Genomic DNA, 21,028 nt, shown 5'->3' with positions numbered 1-21,028 from the left:
CAGCTATTCCAGCATGAAGTCAGTCACAGACAGCCTGCGCAGTCCTCGGCTTTGAAGATGTACCTGGAATAACTTCATCCTGGCAAGATTCCCTCAAGTCCAATGAGGTCATCAAGATGGTGGAACGTACTTATTCATAAAGGGCAGGCTGGAGCATTTTGTGTCCAGCCCTGAGCAAGGTCCACTCTCACAATGCCCCCGCAGAGGTTTCTGCCAGAGGTATGGCAGTGTGGCCAGGGCAGCAAGTCTGTGCAAATTTTCTGCCCATATATAAATTAGGGGTCTGTTTCCTTTATATATTTGGGGAAAAGAACCCATATATCCTGAGCCTCAGTCCAGTACTTTAACCACAAAGCCTTCCATATTTGTTTATCTATAAACAACACAGAAATAAATAAATAAAAGGACCATCAGCCCAGGAGCCTGTTTACCCAAGTACATTTAGATGGTATAGTGAAAAGTATGCCACTAAAAGATCAGACAGAAAGGTGGACAGGGGCTGCAGAAGTAACAACTGTGCCCTCTTCTAGCCAGGCTGCCCCATTAGTGCATCTACCCATCTGTTCTGCAAGGACCGCCAGTAGAGATAAAGAGAGTGCAAGGTCTACAGGACTTGCTCATTGCCTGACCCCCTCCTCTCAAAGGGATTTGATTGTGCTAGGAACATTTCTTTTTTGGAAAGAACTCAGCCACCCGCAATTTTCACATAGGCCACTGATATCTATGAGATAGCAAGGCCTCTCAGGCACTGTCTGCCTGGCCTAAATCCAAACCAATTTCATTACAAACTCCCTGGACCCTTCCATCCTTCCCACTGGGCTTGCTTGTATTCTATAATTCCCTTCCCCAGCAGAGGATACACACTTTGCCATCAGCTAGATACTCATGCTTAAAATGTCTCGTGCTTTTTGTAGGAGATGGGGCATTGAGATTGGTGTCCAGCATGGGTCATTCCATCCCATCTCCCTAAGTTCCCCAACCTATAATGGTAGCTGGCTCTGGGCAACCTTCACCTCCTGGTGGCTGTTAAGAGAAGGACAGTGGGCAAAGTGAATGCACATTACCCAGCCCAAATCTAATAAGGGGGCAGTGCTGCAAAGCCACTGCTCTATCCTCACAAAACTCAGCTCTACTGAGATACCTCGGACATCTTGGCAGGTGGTGTGCTGCAACTGGAGCTTATTATGGGAAGTGCACTCATCTCATTGTTACCATGTTTTGTTGTTGGTATCGTCTGTGTGTTGTATTCACGTCATCCGACATATTATACTTGAAATGTAAGCTATTTGGGGCAGGTGGTTATGTATATGTACAGCACCTAGCCCAGTGGGGTCCCTCGGCACTACCACAACACAAATAAACAACATCACTTACAATCTGGCCTAGGATCATGACTTTCTAGGAGTTTCAGTGAAAAGTATCTTCATAATTAAATGCAGCTTACCAATATAGAGCGTTATCCCTTGTAAAATATATGCAGGTCCAAACCCCTGCAGTAGGATGTTAAGTGCATTTCAGGAAGACCGAGCATTACCAGCTGCATAATGCCTCTCCAACTCACCTTTGACTGAATTCCCCTCTACTTACTTCACCCTAGCAGTGACTCTGCCCCTTAGTCCTCCTACACTCTGACACCAGTACCTGTATATGTAAACAGAGATCTCATTAGACTCTAAAAGCCCCTCCCCAGGAGGAAGTTAATTGAACATATCTCCCAACCCCATCTCAGTTTTCAGCTGCAGATCCAAAATATGAAGTTTAAATATTCTGCCTCATGTTATTTCAGAGACCACCAGACTCAGGGACTGACTCCCCATTGCCCTGCACCTCATGCAGTCATCCGCACCACTGCAAGTTGGGTATAAAATGCTACCACTTCAGTTTGGTAGTGTTCTGCACCCACCTTGCACTGCTGTGTCTGCACAAGGTGCAGGGTGATGAAAAAATCAGGCATCTTAAAAAAAAAAAAAAAAGATTTGTGAGAGTCCCCTGGAATGGAGCCCACAGAGGAGAGCAGCACGGAGTTGTATCAAATCATAAAAGACAAAAGGTATCAGGTCTTCCAGTTATCTTCCTGCCAGCACAGGATTGGTTCCCATGGTACCAACTTGTCCAAGACTACTTTCAAGCAGTGGTGTTCCCATTGCTTCCCTTAGAAGAATTTTCCTTCAGACTAATAGATCTAATTAACGGGGATTTTTTCCCTTGATATTCAACCTAATATTTTCCTTTTCTTAATTTCACCCCATTACTCTTAGTGACAACCCTCTTTGGAACATTACACAATCCCCCTCCCCTACACCATGCAAGTATTTGTACACTTCTGGTACATCCCCTAGCTCTTTAGCCATACTGTATCTAGATATGTACATAGCTTCCCAATCACCTTAGCATCTGAGCTCTTCCCAGGTGGGCCAGATCGTCAAGTGTAAATCATCACCGCTCCATTGATTTCAAGAGTTATTGAGAAAGTATGTTCTTGCACTTAAGGAGAAGGATCTGAGACATGGACTTCCTGTGTAACTCTGGGCAAGTCACTTACCACCTCCATAAAATGAAGATAACAATACTTCCCTTATCCTACCCTTTGCCTTGAGCATTATGACTAAGCTCTTCAGGGCAAGAACCGTTTCCTGTCTACGTGTATATATGGTGTCCAGAACAATGAGTCCTCAATCTCAGTTGGAGACTATAAGAACTATCATGATCTAAATAATAATTATACCATGATCCTAAAAAAATATGGAGGCTGAGTTTCACTACAGTCATACCAAACTATCAATACTGATATTGCTATACTTTTTCTAAAGCTGATATTTCAAGGTGATCTGTGAAGGAGGTGGGAAAGGGGAGGAGGGGGGTTGTGATCTTTTTTTGCTTCTTTAAATAGAGGGTCTGAGAAGTTTCTTTCCCCATTTAAAAAAAGAAAAAGTTACTTAGGTGTGTTTTTATTTGTTTATTTTTCAAACACAATGGAAATTCTAAAAGTCACGTCTATCCTTTTTGTCTAGAAGATTTTTTGGGAGACTGGAGAACCAGGACGTTTATAACGTCAGCGACACCAAGCAGCTGAAAGCAGCAATGAATTTTGTTTAGACTGTTTAAAACTTAGGGGTGGGAGAGGCGGGGAGAAGGTTGCTGTTTTTCTTTTTTGTGTAAACAGCTCTTTAGCTCAAATGCATGAAAAACATGCTGGACAAAAAGAAAGACATTTTTATAAACAGATTCAAATACCCACATCCATTCAACTGAGCACTGAGAAATCTCTTAGTCCATACCAGAGACCTCCAAGTAGCCTTCCAACCAAACTGGACTCAACATTTCTGGTATTTATCAGGTAAATAAAAAAAGACTCCTTAAAAAAAGAGAGAGCCTCTTTATATATCTTAAAGCAGCAGAAAAGTGCGAACGCCGTATTTTAGCATTTTCCAAGCCTCCTTTATAGAACCACACAAGCATTCTCATGTTTTAAAAACAAAAGTTCCTCTAATGTACTCGACAGTGTAACATTTGTATGCACTTCATTACTAACTTCCCCAAATACCATGAAACTGTACAGCAGCAGAGAGGATCTGGTCTACTTGAGTGGCAGATAAATATACAAGGCCTGATTTTAAAAAAAAAGAAAGAAAGAAAACATGGTAACTCAGGTCTCATCCAAAAAATTTTTTTAAATAAAATAATATACAGAGATGCATGCCTGATTTGTCTACACAATTACCCCAATGGCAGCTGGAAGTAACCAGCTAATCTGATAAATGGCCATTTTAAAGCAAAAATTCACTATTTGTACATAAAAATAAGGTGCACAATTGCACACAGCTCTGGACTCCCTATAAGACGACTCAGGTTGACAGATGACTATTGGCTCTACCATCCCCTAGGTCCCTCAACCTTCTTGGGGCAAATTCAGGTAGAAACAGATACGTACACCTACAAAGTGTCTGTCCTGAATCCTTGGCTTGTGGGCAAGGCAGGCAGCATTCATCTTTGGTTGGATACCCTCCTTCCTAAACTCACCTTACAGCTAATCTCTTCTAACAGAGCAGAGTGCAGCCAGGATCTTGGGTTAGCGGCCCAACTTTCACGTGGTTTGGGGACTTTTCAATTCTGAAGTTTCCTTTCAAAATGTCCCACTCCACATATAAGTACGCAGAGCCACTGTGGCTCTACGGTGCAGGGAGAGGTAACGGGCCATTGACAGTGGGAGCATGCTGCAGATGTGACAAAATACTTCTTGGCCAGGAGACAATCCTGCATGGAGGAAGATGGACTGGCTGTACCAAGACATCTCCACCCCTCCCCACAAATCTCTAACATAGAGAACTAATGGCCTTGTCTACACTAGAAAATTGAACTATTCATAGTTGAGTGAGTTGGGTTGCATGGATTTAAGCACACAAGTCATCCTGAATGGTGTTAATGATGCCTATGGGCTGCCCTGCATCCAGACTAGCTCTCACCTACACAATTTTATTCCCTATGGGCCTGAACTATTTCAGTGTCCAGTCAAGATTTTCAAGAGTGCATAAGTGATTTAGGAGCACAAGCCCCATTGAAAGGTGATTTGTGATTAGGTCTTCACAGCAGCTGGAAGTGGAATCACCAGATCAGGCAGACTAGTTCACTAGTTCAGCTTGAGCTAGCACGGAAAATTAGCAGTGCGGCTGCGGCCGCACGGGCAGTGCCTCAGGCTAGCTGCCCAAATGTGCGCCCAGAGGGCTGGGCAGGACTGTACTCAGATGCTGAGCTAGCACGTGTACATCTACCTGAGGTGGAAATTACATCTCCCAACTCCTGTGTAGATGTACCCCAACTCTCTTCGATGCCTTTGAAAATCTCACCTCATGAGTTTAGTAGAGTTCAAAAAAGGACTGGACATTTATATAGATAATGAACACATCCAGAGACAAAACAGACATATTAATAAAGCAAAATCAAGAGCTTTGGAAGGGCTGTAAACCCTCCTCCTTCAGGGCAGATTTCAGACTCTTTGGGGACAGGAACCACCTTTTTGATCTGCATTTGTACAGGGCCTAGCACAATGGGGTCCTGATCCATGACTGGGGCTCCTAAGTGCTATCATAATACAAATAAATCACCTTTAATTAACGGGGATTAGAGAAGGAGCTTCCCTAGGTATGGGGGCAGGTTATCTCATAACTCATATCATCCCACTGCATGGTTTCTTGCACCTTCCTCTGAAGCTGGCCATTGTCAGAAACAGGACACTGGGCTAGACGGGCCACTGGTCTGATACAGTCCAGCAATTCCTATGGCCTACAAGTATCTATCCCACAGTTTCACAGCACAACTCCCAGAAGCAGTGTATTCTGGGAGACTTTGAATGGCCACTTGGAACACAGCCGCAGGACTAATTGAACTAATCAACTAATCTGCGCTCAGACCAGCACTAAAATAGTTCAGACCCAATATGTATCTAGTCCTGCTGAAGCACACCATGTTCCAATTTGCACTTAGCCTGGTAAGTTTCTCTAGCCTAGACAAAAACTATAAGAACGCTCAGCCAGAAGCCTTATTTTAAAAGCAACAAGCTCTGGCTGGGGACTAAAGAAATCAATCAGAACAGAGGCTGGAATTTGTAGTAGAAAAGAGGAAGCATCAATGTTTTTATTGCTGGACGATGAAGAATTTAATATTTCGCAAATTCTAGCAAAGTGCCCTTGGCTACATGGCCTGTGCCATGGAATCAGTGGGAATGGTCTGAATTTTCCTTATTGAGAACAAACGAACATCAGGGGTTAAATCGTGGCTTTACTCCCATTGACTTGAATGGAGCCAGGATTTCACGTTTAACATACAAAACACCTCCCCTTGGGCCTGTTTCTCTATTGCCCTGCACCTTGTCTGACCATCACCGCGTCCCCCCCAGAAGATTTAACCAGGAAGAAAAGCACTGCAGGTGAAGTCTTCAGTTACCAAAAGTTCATTATGTTCACAAGTGCTCCCTACAGTCTACTTACAGATGCCTTGTAAAGTATTATCATGAATTATTAAAGTCAATAAAATAAATTAAAACATATTTTGAGGCAATATCCTTGTTTCAATGCATTTGTTCATTTATTAATTTGCAATATTCAGTGATTCACAACGTGTCTCCCTGTTTGTGTAGGGTCCACCTGTGTGAAATTGTATATATTTCACATACACACAGACGCGTGCATCTATGTATCAGTGTACACACGCATATGCACACACACACCCTCTGGCCTACTCCTTTAAAATTAGACTGGACGAGATACTAGAAGTAAATTGAAGGGGAGAGTACTCTGCTGTCAGGGAGACAACCTCTATCGGACCTAAAATGTCTTTTCCATCTCCAGTAAATAATATATACATACTCTACCAAGGTAATAAAGCTATCTATGATATGAGAGGGGTGGCCATGTGCTAAGTTGGCACACAGCACACTGCATGACCAAGAGCCCAAGGTGAACTTTGGACAAACCTCTACTTTTATGTCATGTGCCATGCAATTTTTTATGCTTGCACAAGGAAGACAGAATATTACTCACCAGGTCCCATCTCTCTTATAGTAACTTGTGTAGATCTCAGTTAATTTACTTCTTAGGGATGAAAGGCTGAGTCAACAATGAAGTCCCAGCGAGTTTGGTTATCCTAGCCTGAGACACAGACTAAGCGGTGCACCAGGCTGGACCGACCTGGGAGCCTGCTCCAAAGCCCACTGAAGGCATTGGGAGTCTTTCCAATGGGCTTCAGAGCAGGGTCCTGAGTCCTGGAACAGTAACACAAGATGAATAACTTTCCCCATCCTGTTTATAAACACCTCTTTAGATCCAGCCTGGAATCCCATTTCTCCTGCTTTGCCAAAACTGAACAGAATCACTCCCATCTCCATGCTGCTGCTACTTTGAATCCCCAGGTGCCTCACCTTACCAGAACAAAAACAACAAGGAGTCCTTGGGGCACCTTAGAGATTAACAAATTTATTTGGGCATAAGCTTTTGTGGGCTAAAACCCACTTCATCAGATGCATGGAGTGAAGAATACATTAAGCAGTATATATATTACAGCACATGAAAAGATGGGAGTTGCCTAACCAAGTGGGGGGTCAGTGCTAACGAGGCCAATTCAATTAAGGTGGAAGTGGCCTATTCTCAACAGTTGACAAGAAGGGGTAAGTATCAGCAGAGGGAAAATTACTTTTTGTAGTAACCCATCCACTCCTTGCCAGGGCATTCCAGGTCTTCACCTAGTAGTGCATGCACCTCAAAGGTGCAAATCCAATCACTTCATAGACCTCAGACTGGGAGTCACTTTGGGCAGCAATCATCTTTCCATTATATACATGTACAGAGGCTAGCACAATGGGGTCCCTAGCCTGTCTACGGCAAACACACAGCAGGCCACTATCCTAGCTTGTCTGAGGCTTTCTGAAGATGTTCTTTTGCTCTTAAGCTTTTAACAATACATCCAGTTGGCTTCAGCAAATGTTGCTACTTGACAGACACGGCTTTGTTTCAAGTCAGTAATAAATATGCTGAAAAGTCCCAGCCCCACCACAGAGTTTCCAATACTGGTGTCTTCCCACTACAACCCATGTTCAGTTTTGTTTACATTACACACCCCGGTTGGTCAAGAATTCAAACAGAACAGTGTGGTCTGGTGTTTAGGGCACTAAACTGGGAGTCCAGAGATCTGGACTCTATTCCTGGCTCTGCTATTGACCTACGTGACCTTGGGTAAACTGCTTCACTTCCTACTGCCTCTGTTTCCTCTCCTATTCGCACAGCGTCTGTCTCGCCTGTTTAGAATGTAAACTCTTAGGGGGCAGGGACTGTCTCTTACTAGGTGCCTGTGCAGTCCTTTGATCTCAGTTGGGGCTTCTAGGCACGATCAAATACAAATATATAATAATATTGATCAAGAGACAGAGACCCTAGCAACTTGAAAACCACATTTCTGAACATTTATACCCACAGTTGTTACAAATATCTTCCAAGATTACTGTAATGGAAGGAGATTAATGAGAAGTAAAATATGTTTCTGTTTTTCCCCCTAGCCAGTTCATGTTGTGTATCTGACAGCACTTTATAGTTTCACTGTACAAACAGCGACGTTCTGTTGATGGTCAATTGCACTCCCTGTCTCATGCACTAGCATGGTGACATGACTTCCCTACAATGTGCTCTGTGGGGAGCTGAGTTGCAGGCTCTGCCCAGGGCTTTCAAGAGCATGCAGCAGCAAAGCTGAAACTGAACAAGCAGCAGGCCAAAGCCTGCACACAGTAGAAGGGGAAGGGAGGAGCAGTGTAGCTCCTGCACCTGCACAAACATCCCTAGCTATCAGAAAAGGAGCAGAAAAAAACCCTATATTTTTAAAAAGAGGAACTTTAAAAAAATCCTGGGGCAGCTATTTAAAAGGGGGCTCTATTAGAGATGTGAACATGTAGGAAACTAGTATCAGGGGGTAGCCGTGTTAGTCTGTATCTACAAAAACAACAAGGAGTCTGGTGGCACCTTAAAGACTAACAGATTTAAAGGTGCCACCAGACTCCTTGTTGTTTATGTAGGAAACTAGTCAGTCAATAGATATGGGCATAGAAAGTACGCTTATTAAATTTGCAGATGATACCAAACTGGGAGGGATTGCAACTGCCTTGGAGGATAGGGTCAAAATTCAAAATGATCTGGACAAATTGGAGAAATGGTCTGAGGTAAACAGGATGAAGTTTAATAAAGACAAATGCAAAGTGCTCCACTTAGGAAGGAACAAATCAGTTTCACACGTACAGAATGGGAAGAGACTGTCTAGGAAGGAGTACGGCAGAAAGGGATCTAGGGGTTATAGTGGACCACAAGCTAAATATGAGTCAACAGTGTGATGCTGTTGCAAAAAAAGCAAACATGATTCTGGGATGTATTAACAAGTGTGTTGTGAGCAAGACACGAGAAGTCATTCTTCCGCTCTACTCTGCGCTGGTTAGGCCTCAGCTGGAGTATTGTGTCCAGTTCTGGGCACCACATTTCAAGAAAGATGTGGAGAAATTGAAGAGGGTCCAGAGAAGAGCAACAAGAATGATTAAAGGTCTTGAGAACATGACCTATGAAGGAAGGCTGAAAGAATTGGGTTTGTTTAGTTTGGAAAAGAGAAGTCTGAGAGGGGACATGATAGCGGTTTTCAGGTATCTAAAAGGGTGTCATAAGGAGGTGGGAGAAAACTTGTTCATCTTAGCCTCTAAGGATAGAACAAGAAGCAATGGGCTTAAACTGCAGCAAGGGAGGTTTAGGTTGGACATTAGGAAAAAGTTCCTAACTGTCAGGGTGGTTAAACATTAGAATAAACTGCCTAGGGAGGTTGTGGCATCTCCATCTCTGGAGATATTTAAGAGTAGGTTAGATAAATGTCTATCAGGGATGGTCTAGACAGTATTTGGTCCTGCCATGAGGGCAGGGGACTGGATTTGATGACCTCTCGAGGTCCCTTATAGTCCTAGAGTCAGGGCCGGCTCCAGGCACCAGGCAACCAAGCACATGCTTGGGGTGGCACCTGGTAAGGGGCGGCCAATCTTAGGGTGGCGGGGGACAACGCGGCGCGGCAATCGGCGGGGGGGGGGGAGGGTTCCGGCAGCGCGGCACTCGGCAGGGGGTGTTTGGCAGCGCAGCGCTCAGTGGGGGGGGGGTGTTTGGTGGTGCTCCGCACGGGGGGGGGGGGAGGCTTCAGCAGTGCAGCGCTGCGCGGGGGGGCGGAGGTGTTCGGCGGCACGGCGCTCAGTGGGGGTTTCGATGGCACGGCGCTCCACAGGGTGCGGGGGTGTTCGGCAGCGGGGCGGGGGGTGTTCGGCAGTGCGGCGGCGCGGCGCTTGGCGGGGGGGCAAGGGGTGTTTGGCAGCAGGGTGAGGGGTGTTCGGCCACGCGGAGGGGGGTGTTTGGCAGCACGGCAGGGGGGTGTTCGGCAGTGCGGCGCTCGGCAGGGGGTGTTTGGCGGCGTTCTGCGTGGGGGGGGTTTGTTGGGATGTAATTCACTTCATCAGATGAATGGAGTGGAAAATACAGTAAGCGGGATGCATCTGATGAAGTGGGTTATATCCCACGAAAGCTTATGCCCAAATAAATTTGTTAATCTCTAAGGTGCCACAAGGACTCCTTGTTGTTTTTACTGATACAGACTAACACACACATGTTTTAAAGTTTATTTCATTTAAAGTTTTATCCTATCTTAAAATTTATATAGAACGATAGTCAAATTGACAGGTATAAATGAACTGCGGGTAAGCTTCAATGAAAGAAATTCAGTTTTTACTTCAAATGCCTTAACAACTTATACTTTATGAGAGATCTAATGGAAGGCTTTTAAAATTATAAACAGATATTGAAAGAGGACTAAAGCAGCCTAAATTAAGCTCTTTTCATGCCACAACACTAGGAAACCTCAAAGCCATGATCCAATAAACACACATACATACACATGAAGAAATGCAGAGCTAAAGATGAGGGGCGCTCCAGGTGCCCAGTACTTACAAAATCAAGTTCATTTATACAGAGATACTTATAGATACTGAGGCCTGTGAAAAATGTCACACCTTTTTGAGATAGTTAACCTGACCTAAGCCCCAGCCTACACTTCTGTTGACCCAGCTACCGCTTCTCAGAGAGATGGATATACTCCTTCGGTTGCTGTAGTAAGCTTCCGCACTACAGAGGCCTGTCTGGTAGCACATCACAGCTAACACAAAAGCAGTAGGAGAAACATGGAGCTGAGCCTTTCAGTTCTCCGTTTGTGAAGATCTTTACATGATGAAACACTGAAATGGCTATTGTCAGAAGATGCAGAAATGGAGAACTGTCAAGGAAGCATTTTGCTCCGCATATTCCTAAGTAATAAACCAATCACTCTATGTCCATCATGTCCAGAGCAGAGGCCGTCTCTTATCTGCGTTTATACAGAAAAGGGCCCAACCGCTAATTGAGGCCTTTGGGCACTAATCAACTATAAATGTTTATTCATACATAACGATAAATTATTTTAAATTGTACAAAACTTCTCTACAGCTTCCATTCTAAAAAATACTCAGCATGCAGTAAGTAAAGTAAGATGGAACATCTTAACATGATGACTACTATCTGCACCTTTCTTCAGCAAACTCCCCTGTGCACCTAATTTATCATGCTACTCTTCAGTGTGCTAATCCCAAAGTATCACAGCCAGCAAATTACAAAGATGAGGCAGTTTAATCAAACAAACTCTTTGGGGGATATCTTTTGCCTTGAGACTTTCATTGTGCCTATCGGGAAGGAGCAGATTTCAAAAGAGCTCAGAACTCAACAGTTCCCATTTAGGCACTGAAATAAATGGCCATATTTTCAATGGACATCAGTTCCCGGCAGCCACCATTGCCCTCAATGGTGGGGGTGTACTTTTGTGAAATGGGAGATTTTCCGTTGTTCTCAATGTGGAGCTGCTGGAAGCTAGAAACTTTTGAAAAACTGGCCAAACTGTCTTTTAACCTCGCCACAAAATGATCAGCAATGGTCTTAGAATGAAGGCACAATTCTTCCTTGTTTAGCTTTTTTAAAAATTGTTAATTTCATGCTTTTTAAAGGTATCAGATTAATGGCACAGGCGTCCCCACCCACAGCAGGATACAAGTACCTCCCACTGAAATGAGGAGACTGATGTTCTATTTCTCAGAGAAAAAGAGCATGAGCAGCGGTAGATCAGACTACCCCATGCAGCTTTGCCAAGCACCTCAACCCTGTGCTGCAGGGAACACGTTTAGGCATGGAGGGGGACACAGTTGGTGCCAATTTTCCTGGAGGTTTTCTCACTAGGGACTGAACTGTGATCACAAGTTCATTCCAACAGGCCAAGCAGCAAACAGATTGGAAAAGTTTTCAATCAACTCTGCATTCACATCTGTAGCCTAGGGGTTACAGACTGTGATTCCACAAAAATGAGGATGTTAGTAAACAGAAATTAAAAGGTCTGGTGCCAAAAGTGAAATCCCTGCAAGCTGCATGGAGACTTTTTAAAGACACTGTAATAGAGGCTCAACTTAAATGTATACCCCAGATTGAAAAACAGAGAACCAAAAAAGTGCCACTGTGGCTAAACAAAGTAAAAGAAGCAGTGAGAGGCAAGAAGGCATCCTTTAAAAAGTGGAAGTTAAATACTAGTAAGGAAAGTAAAAAGGAGCATAAACTCTGGCAAGTGAAGTGTAAAAATATAATTAGGAAGGCCAAAAACAAGTTGAAGAACAGCTAGCCAAAGACTCAAAAAATAATACCAAAAACAAAATTTAAGTACATCAGAAGCAGGAAACCTGCTAAACAATCAGTGGGGCCACTGGACAATCGAGATGCTATAGGAGCACACAAGGATGATAAGGCTATTACGGAGAAACTAAATGAATTCTTTGCATTGGTCTTCACAGCTGAGAATGTAAGGGAGATTCCCAAACCTGAGCCATTCTTTTTAGATGATACATCTGAGGAACTGTCCCAGATTGAGGTGTCATTAGAAGAGATTTTGGAATAAATTGATAAATTAAACAGCAATAAATCACGAGGACCGGATGGTATTCACCCAAGAGTTCTGAAGGAACTCAAATGTGAAATTGCAGAACTATAGTTTGTAACCTATCATTTAAATCAGCTTCTGTACCAAATGATTGGAGGATAGCTAAATGTGATGCCAATTTTTAAAAAGGGCTCCAGAAGTGATCCCAGCAATTACAGACTGGTAAACCTGACTTCAGTACCAGGCAAACTGATTGAAACTATAGTAAAGAACAGAATTTCAGACAAATAGATCAACATAATTTGTTGGGAAAGTCAACACGATTTTTGTAAAGGGAAATCATTCCTCACCAATCTACTAGAATTCTTTGAGGGGATCAACAAGCATGTGGACAAGGGGGATTCAGTGGATATAGTGTACTTAGATTTTCAGAAAAAGAGGTAAACAGTGAGGTGGCAAAATTTGCAGATGACACAAAACTACTCAAGATAGTTAAGTCCAAAGCAGACTGCGAAGAGCTACAAAAGGATCTCACAAAACTGGGTGACTGGGCAACAAAATGACAGATGAAATTCAATGTTGATAAATGCAAAGTAATGCACATTATGTTTTCCAATCCCAACTATACATATAAAATGATGGGGTCTAAATTAGCTGTTAGCACTCAAGAAAGAGATCTTGGCGCCATTGTGGATAGTTCTCTGAAAACATCCACTCAATGTGCAGCACCAGTCAAAAAATCTAACAGAATGTTGGGACTCATTAAGAAAAGGATAGATAATAAGACAGAAAATATCATATTGCCTCTATATAAAATCCATGGTACTCCCAAATCTTGAATACTGCATGCAGATGTGGTCGCCCCATCTCAGAAAAGATATATTGGAATTGGAAAAAGTTCACAAAAGGGAAACAAAAATGATTAGAGATATGGAACAGCTTCTATATGAAGAGAGATTAATAAGATTGGGACTTTTCATCTTGGAAAAAAAGATGACTAAGGGGAGATATGATAGACCTCTATAAAATCATGACTGGTGTGCAGAACGTAAATAAGGAAGTGATATTTACTCCTTCTCATAACACAAGAACTAGGAGTCACCAAATGAAATTAATAGGCAGCAGTTTAAAAAAAAAAGCAAAAGGAAGTATTTCTTCACACACCACCCAGTCAACCTGTGGAACTCTTTGCCAGAGGATGTTGTGAAGGCCAAGACTATAACAGGGTTCAAAAAAGAACTAAATAAATTCATGGAGGATAGGTCCATCAATGGCTATTATCCAGGATGGGCAGGAATGGTGTCCCTAGCCCCTGTTTGCCAGAAGCTGGGAATGGGCGACAGGGGATGGATCACTCCATGATTACCTGGTCTGTTCATTCCCACTGGGGCACCTGGCACTGGCCACTGTTGGAAGAGAGGATACTGGGCTTGATGGACCTTTGGTCTGACCCAGTATGGACATTCTTATGTTCCTAATACCAGTCACCTGAGCCCCCCAGTCCAGTCTACTGTATGTTTTCTGTAACCATCTGCATGTGAATTCCCCTTGCAAATAACCTGATTTTCATTTTTAAATGCTTTTGTTTTGATTTCACCTTGTATTCTTTAACCCAGATCATTTCTTTGAACAAATCAATTGGTTCATTGATTCCAGTGTATTTGCTTATTTCAATGACCATTACAACCTCCTCAGCAAAAAGGCAATCAATAATGAATGGGAGTCACATGCCAGCATGGGCAGTATATGCCCTAGGATTTACATACAACCTTCAGTGCTGATGACATCTTAAGCCACTGAAGAATAGTAAGCATCAGTTTATATTCACGGAACAGTCACATCAGTTCATATTTTAAAAGCACATAAAAAGTCAAACAACTCAATTTTAAACAAAGCAACTAAGAATATGGAGGAGGGATTGTATGTTTTCAGAATTTTGATCTATTCATGACTCTCTCTCTCTCATCATAGACTACTTTACTTGATTTTTTTTTTTATTTTAACTGAGAATGAAATGAGGATGCATGTTTCTCATTTCTAAATACACCCAATCACTCTTCCTGCTACCGTTTATCAGGCATAGGTTTCTTTGTTGGGAAGTCCCCACATGGTTACCCCAGCACCTCTAAGGAACACTGGATCAATACTGTAGGAAAAATACAACATCTGTATCATGATCTGGTTATCGTCCACAGATAGAAGTTTAGACAACAGGTTAAGTTACTTGTGATGGGACTAGTCCTTTCCCCGAATACTAACCAGGCTACAGGTGTTGCAACTTATAAACAAAGATCAAGTGTACAAATCTTATAATTATAATTAACAATCCTATCTGAACACCCTGAAGGATATTTGACTGAAATTACTGATATCCAAGGTTCATCTGAGATGCCTGGCATTTTACTTATCATAGCTACACATAATATGATCTTCTAAAGACCTGTAATAAACAGCATGACAATATTTATATATTAGCAACCCCAGGGCTGTAAGTCAACATTATTGAAATTATATCTCAGAAAAGCATTACGATCATTTTAAGCAGCTTTCTACTACTCAGTACACTAGAAAGGAACAAACTCTAGCAAATCAAGTGTAAAAGTATAATTAGACAGGCCAAAAAAGAATTTGAAGAGCAACTAGTAAAAGACGCAAAAACTAACAGCAATTTTGTTTTTTACTATATCAGAAGCAGGAACCCTGCCAAACAATCAGTGGAGCCAATGGACGATTGAGGTGCTAAAGGAGCACTGAAGGAAGGCAAGGTCATTGCAGAGAAGTTAAACAATTCTTTGCATTGGTCTTCACTGCAGAGGATGGGCGGGAGATATCCACACCTGAGCCATTCTTTTTAGGTGACAAATCAGAGGAATTGTCCCAGATTGAGATGTCAATAGAGGAGGTTTTGGAACAAAATGAGACATTAAATAGTAATAAGTCACCAAAACCAGATGGTATTCACACAAGAGTTCTGAAAGAACTCAATTATGAGATTGCAGAACTACTAACTACGGGATGTAACCTAATGCTTAAATCATCCTCTGTACCAGTTAACTAGAGGATACCTAATGTAATGCTGTTTTTTTTTAAATGGCTCCAGAGGCGATCCTGGCAATTACAGATCAGTAAGCCTAACTTCAGTACCAGGCAAATTGGTAGAAACTAACAAAAGAAGAATCAGACACATAGATGAACACAATGTGTTGGGGAAGAGTCAACACGGCTTTGGAAAAGGGAAATTGTGTCTCACTAGTCTATTAGAATTCTTTTAGGGGGTCAAACATGTGGACAAGGATGATCCAGTGGATATAATGTACTTGGACTTTCAGAAAGCCTTTGATAAAGTCTCTCAACAAAGGCTCTTAAGCAAAGTAGGCACTCATGGGATAAGAAGGAAGGTCTTCTCATGGATTAGTAATTTATTAAAAGACAAGAAACAAAGGGTAGGAATAGATGGCCAGTTTTCACAGTGGAGAGAGGTAGATAATGGGGCCACCCAAAGATCGGTACTGGGATCAATTCTGTTCAACATTTGCATAAAAGATATAGGAAAAGGGGTACACAGTGAGGTGGCAAAGTTAAAATTATTCAAGATAGGTAAGTCCAAAGCTGACTGCAACAAGTTACAAAGGGATCTCACAAAACTGGATGACTGGGCAACAAAATTCCTTGTTGATAAATGCAAAGTAATGCACATTGGAAACATAATCCCAGCTATACATATGAAATGATGGGTTCTGAATAGCTGTTACCACTGACGAGAGAGATCTTGGAGTCATTATGGATAGTTCTCAGAACATATCTGCTTAATGTGCAGCAGCAGTCAAAAAGCGAACAAACTGCTGGAAACCACTAGGAAAGGGATAGATAATTAAGCAGAAAATATGATTCCACTATATAAAACCATTGTATGCCCACATCTTGAATACTGTGTGCAGTTCTGGTTGCCCCATCTCAAAAAAAGATATATTAGAATTGGAAAAAGTACAGAGAAGGGCAACAAAAATGATTAGGGGAATGGTGCAACTTCCACCTGAGGGGAAGATTTAAAAAACAGGGACTGTTCATCTTAAAAAAAGAAATTATTAAGGGCAGATATGATAGAGGTCTATAAAATCATGAATAGTGTGGAGAAAGTGAATAAGGAAGTGTTATTTACCTCTTCACATAACACATGAACCAGGGGTTACCCAATGAAATTAAAAGCCAGCAGATTTAAAACAAACATAATACTTCTTCACACAATGCACTCGTTGACAGGGGATGTAATGAGGCCACAGATATAACTGGATTCAAGAAATTAGTAGATAAGTTCAAGGAGGAAAGGTCCATCAATGGCTATTAACGAAAATAGTCAGGGACACAACCCATGCTCATGGAGACCCTAAATCTCTGATGACAGAAGCTGGCAGTAGAAGACAGGAATGGATCACTCCATCATTGCCCTGTTCTGTTCACTCCCGCTTAAGCATCTGGCCCTGCCCGCTGTCAGAAGACAGGATACTGGGCTCCATGGATTATTAGTCTGACCCATTGTGGCCATTCTTGAATTCTAGATAAGAATTTCTGGTAGCATAATGTCACTGTGAGCAGCTTCCACTAGCCTCAGAAAAGGAGAAAAACCTAAAACGTTATGAATTTGTGACCAATAGTTGGGCCCGGGTATGAACCCAGCTTACACAAACACACTGGAGGGAGCAATGCAGCTAGGAGGATGAAGAGATGCAGGAGCCCTTTTCTGTTTCCAGGGAACTGTCCATTTCAGCACCACACACCTGAAGCCCACAACAAACCCAAAAAGCATAAGAGACCGTCCCCTGTCCCAGTGCCACAGAAACCTCAGCAGATGGGGCAAGAAGGAAGTTAAATAAGCTTCAAAATATTTTATACACATATAATCAGTCACTAACAAAGGGAAAAATCAGTCACCATGAAAGGAAATAAAAATAAGACTATAATTATTTGTTGCTTAGCATTACACGCACAGAGGTTAGACATGTCTTGTACCTTGATTTGTTTTTACAAGAGCTTCCATCCCATAGTATAGAAAATACACACGTTACACCGCCTTCCTCCACCCCAATACACACAGATGATCAAATCTTAAAGGGCAGTGGGGAATACACAGAAAACTTTTAATACTTTCTCCCTTTTCCCTCAAAGGATACTACTGGTATCTGGGCAGAGGGGCCTGTCTTTGCCTCTACCCAACCAAATCCTTTTTCCAGTATAAAGTGCAGGACCTCGGGGTCTCGCGTTCCCAGCTGTAGCGCTACAAGGGCCAGGTTAGGAGTCAGCGTGCCATGGAAATATGCTCCTCACCCCCCAGACAACGGCCCCACCGGAAAACTACTCCTAAGCAATGTCATGCCAAGTGACAGCACACACAGAGCATATGCAGGGGAAGCAGGGATTAAACCTACCACGCCCGCAGTCTCTTCCCAACATTCCTGGAGGTAGCCGCTTGACAGAAGTGTTGCCAAGGGCCCCCCGAACCGCCTTTTCAGACTTTACCTTTGATCAGCAGCAGCTCTGGCTGTGGAGTGCTCCTTCCAGCGTCCCCACCCCCACATCAGGTGGGTGTAATTTGCACCAGGAAGAAAGGGAGGGGACTCTCACCCTGTCTTTAAGACTTGCAAACATGCACAAAACAAACCCTGCACCCCCTCCCAAAAACCTTAGTGCAATAGGGGGCCCAAAGAAAGAAACGGGGGTGCCAAGACCTATATCGGGTTAAAACCTCCAGACCACTCCTCGCGTCTCTCCCCCTTCGCCCCCGGCGGGGGGGGGCTCAGGCTGCTGAGGTTTGAAGGGGAGGGCAGACGGGGCGAACCAGCTGGGCAGCTAGAGAGGGGTTGGAAACCACCGAGACTGAGTGGGGAGTCCGGGCTGGGGGTGGGCTATGGGCAGGCGTCCCAGATTCGGGGGATTGGCATGGAGAGGCGGCCTGGATGGAGCCCAGGCCGCTGGTAGGATTGAGGGTGGGCGGACTGGGTGGGGGAATGCACCATCTCCCCGGCTGTTGGGGCGGGGGCTGTCGCAGCTGCAGGAGAGGTACCCCGGCCCAGGGGCCGAGAGGCAGCCCTCGCCCTCCCCCAGTGCAGACGGGGGAGCCAAGCTGCAGCTGGGGCTGGGGGAAGGAGGCCCCGGCTTCCCCCAGCTGGGGAAGGCAAAGGCGCTAACCCGCAGCCCCAAGCACCCAGTGCCGGCTAGGATCCCAGGCTGCTGGGACAAGGGGATGGAGGCTGGGGACACACTCAGCAGAGACACCCCCCCGCCCCCAATGCAGACTAAGAGGGATGCAGCGCAGGGAAACTACCCCCCCGGTGGGGGGTGGGGAAAGACCCACACGAGCAGCTGGCAAGCGGCCCTGTGCTCCCCAATGCAGTCGAGGGGTTGGTGCTGCTAGGGCAGACAGATTTGCAGAGAAGGGACACCCTGGCACCCCAGTTAGGTAGGCTGGAGAGGAACCGGCCCCAAATGCAAGTAAGGAGCTGCTGGTGCTGGAAAATCGCTCTGCGGCAAAACCCCCGCCTGGAGGGGGGAAAGGGGGTGGCAAAAAATCAAATGGGGGCAGGGGTTTGCGAGACCCTCCGCGCCACCTGCGCGCCTCGCCAGGGTCCCGGGCTGGGGATGCAACTTACTGTGGCTACGGCACTAGCGTGACTCCCGCAAGGCGTTGCTGGACTGCAGAGGTGGGGAAGCTGCAGGAGAAACTGCGGTTGTCGCCATCTTAGTGCGCTGCCTCCCCTGCCTTCCCCCCAGTGCAGCGTGCAGTTCCCTTGCATAATTGATGACTCTCAGCAGAATGGTTAGGGAGCGTGTCAAAAATCTCTGCACTCGCCTCCATCCCCACACCCTCCCCCCCTTGGCAGCCCAGGGATCATGCATCCAGCAACTCGGAATTTGGACGGGAGGGAGGGCTAGGGATTCCAAGGGAGGCGGAGGGTAAGAGGAACCCCCTCTCTCCAAGTAAAATTCCCCACCAAGTGTTCACTGCTATGACAATAGGGGTGGTTCCCCGGGTGTGCACAGTATTGGGTCCTGGGTAGCTGGTGGATCACTTAAGCAGATGGAAATAAATACCTGGATAGATGTGGGGGGGATAGAGGGAATCAACCAACAGAGGAATAGGGGATACTGAAGCCACAGATGAGGAGAGGCCCTGGTGGGATGGGAGTGGCTCTCAGAGTCCACAGAATGGAAAAAAGTTTGAGGACCCCAGCTCTGAAACAAGCTGTCACAATAATGCACCTGCTCTCTCCCCTGGCCACCAGCCCATAAACTCAGTTCACAGGTTCTAAAAACACTCATTGACTCCTGAACTGGGGACATACCATAGCACCCTCAGCCAGGCTAGGGCAGCACTGGGCAGAATTAAGTTAGTCTGATTTCACAAGGGGTTCATCTGACCCCTTTCAACTCACTGGCCCAAATGGAGAGTGACATCTGATTGAGTATAACTTACAGTTACTGATTTAGCTTGTCTGTAACTCACTGAACTAAGCCAAAATTGATCTGAGCCAGTTGTAACCCAATTTAAGTGTCTTTGCACCAGTTCAACTAAATCAATTTAAAAACTGATTTTGGTTAAACCAGTGCAACCCGGGTGTGCAAAAACAAGGCCTTAGTCCACATCAGTAAGTGTCTATAAATTGGCATAAAGGTGTCCGAGTATAAGGCCTGTCCTACACACAGTTTTTGTACTAGTATAACTAGTACAAAAATCAACAGAGGGTCCTGTGGCACCTTTGAGACTAACAGAAGTACTGGGAGCATAAGCTTTCGTGGGTAAGAACCTCACTTCTTCAGATGCATCTGAAGAAGTGAGGTTCTTACCCACGAAAGCTTATGCTCCCAGTACTTCTGTTAGTCTCAAAGGTGCCACAGGACCCTCTGTTGATTTTTACAGATTCAGACTAACACGGCTACCCCTCTGATACTTAGTACAAAAATGGAGCATTGGGCCAAAAGAAATCTGATGAGGTTCAACAAGGACAAGTGCAGAGTCCTGCACTTAGGACAGAAGAATCCCATGCACTGCTACAGGCTGGGGACTGACTAGCTAAGCGGCAGTTCTGCAGAAAAGGACCTGGGGATTACAGTGGACAAGAAGCTGGCTATGAGTCAACAGTGTGCCCTTGTTGCCAAGAAGGGTAACGGCATTTTGGGTTGCATTAGTAGGGGCATTGCCAGCAGATCAAGGGAAGTGATTATTCCCCTCTACTCAGCACTTGTGAGGCCACATCTGGAATATTGCATCCTGTTTTGGGCCCCGCCCCGCACTACAGTAAGGATGTGGACAAATTGGAGAGAGTCCAATGAAGGGCAACAAAAATTATTAGGGGGCTGGGGCACAAGACTTATGAGGAGAGGCTGAGGGAACTGGTTTTATTTAGTCTGCAGAAGAGAAGAGTGAGGGGGGATTTGATAGCAGCCTTCAACTACCTGAAGGGGGGTTCCAAAGAGGATGGAACTAAGCTGTTCTCAGTGGTGGCAGATGACAGAACAAGGAGCAATGGTCTCA

At 44.4% G+C, this 21,028-nt stretch overlaps 1 protein-coding gene across 4 annotated transcripts in view; it reads right to left on the bottom strand.

Annotated features, from left to right (window-relative positions):
* Positions 1–19,285, bottom strand: part of SCN8A (sodium voltage-gated channel alpha subunit 8) — a 112,652-nt gene extending 93,367 nt beyond the window's left edge. For 3 of the 4 annotated variants that reach the window (XM_008173858.3, XM_065576476.1, XM_042857397.2), the window contains exon 1: positions 19,146–19,285. The gene's annotated coding sequence lies outside the window, so the exon portion shown is untranslated. The remainder of the gene's footprint in view (positions 1–19,145) is intronic. The other variant, XM_065576479.1, reaches the window with a different exon arrangement.
* Positions 19,286–21,028: the final 1,743 nt, after the last annotated feature.

Source organism: Chrysemys picta, chromosome 22 (genome assembly GCF_011386835.1).
Source record: "Chrysemys picta bellii isolate R12L10 chromosome 22, ASM1138683v2, whole genome shotgun sequence".
Classification (NCBI taxonomy): Eukaryota; Metazoa; Chordata; order Testudines; family Emydidae; genus Chrysemys; species Chrysemys picta.
The sequence above is the reverse complement of the archived record's forward strand: the minus strand, read 5'-3'. Positions and strand labels throughout refer to the sequence as shown.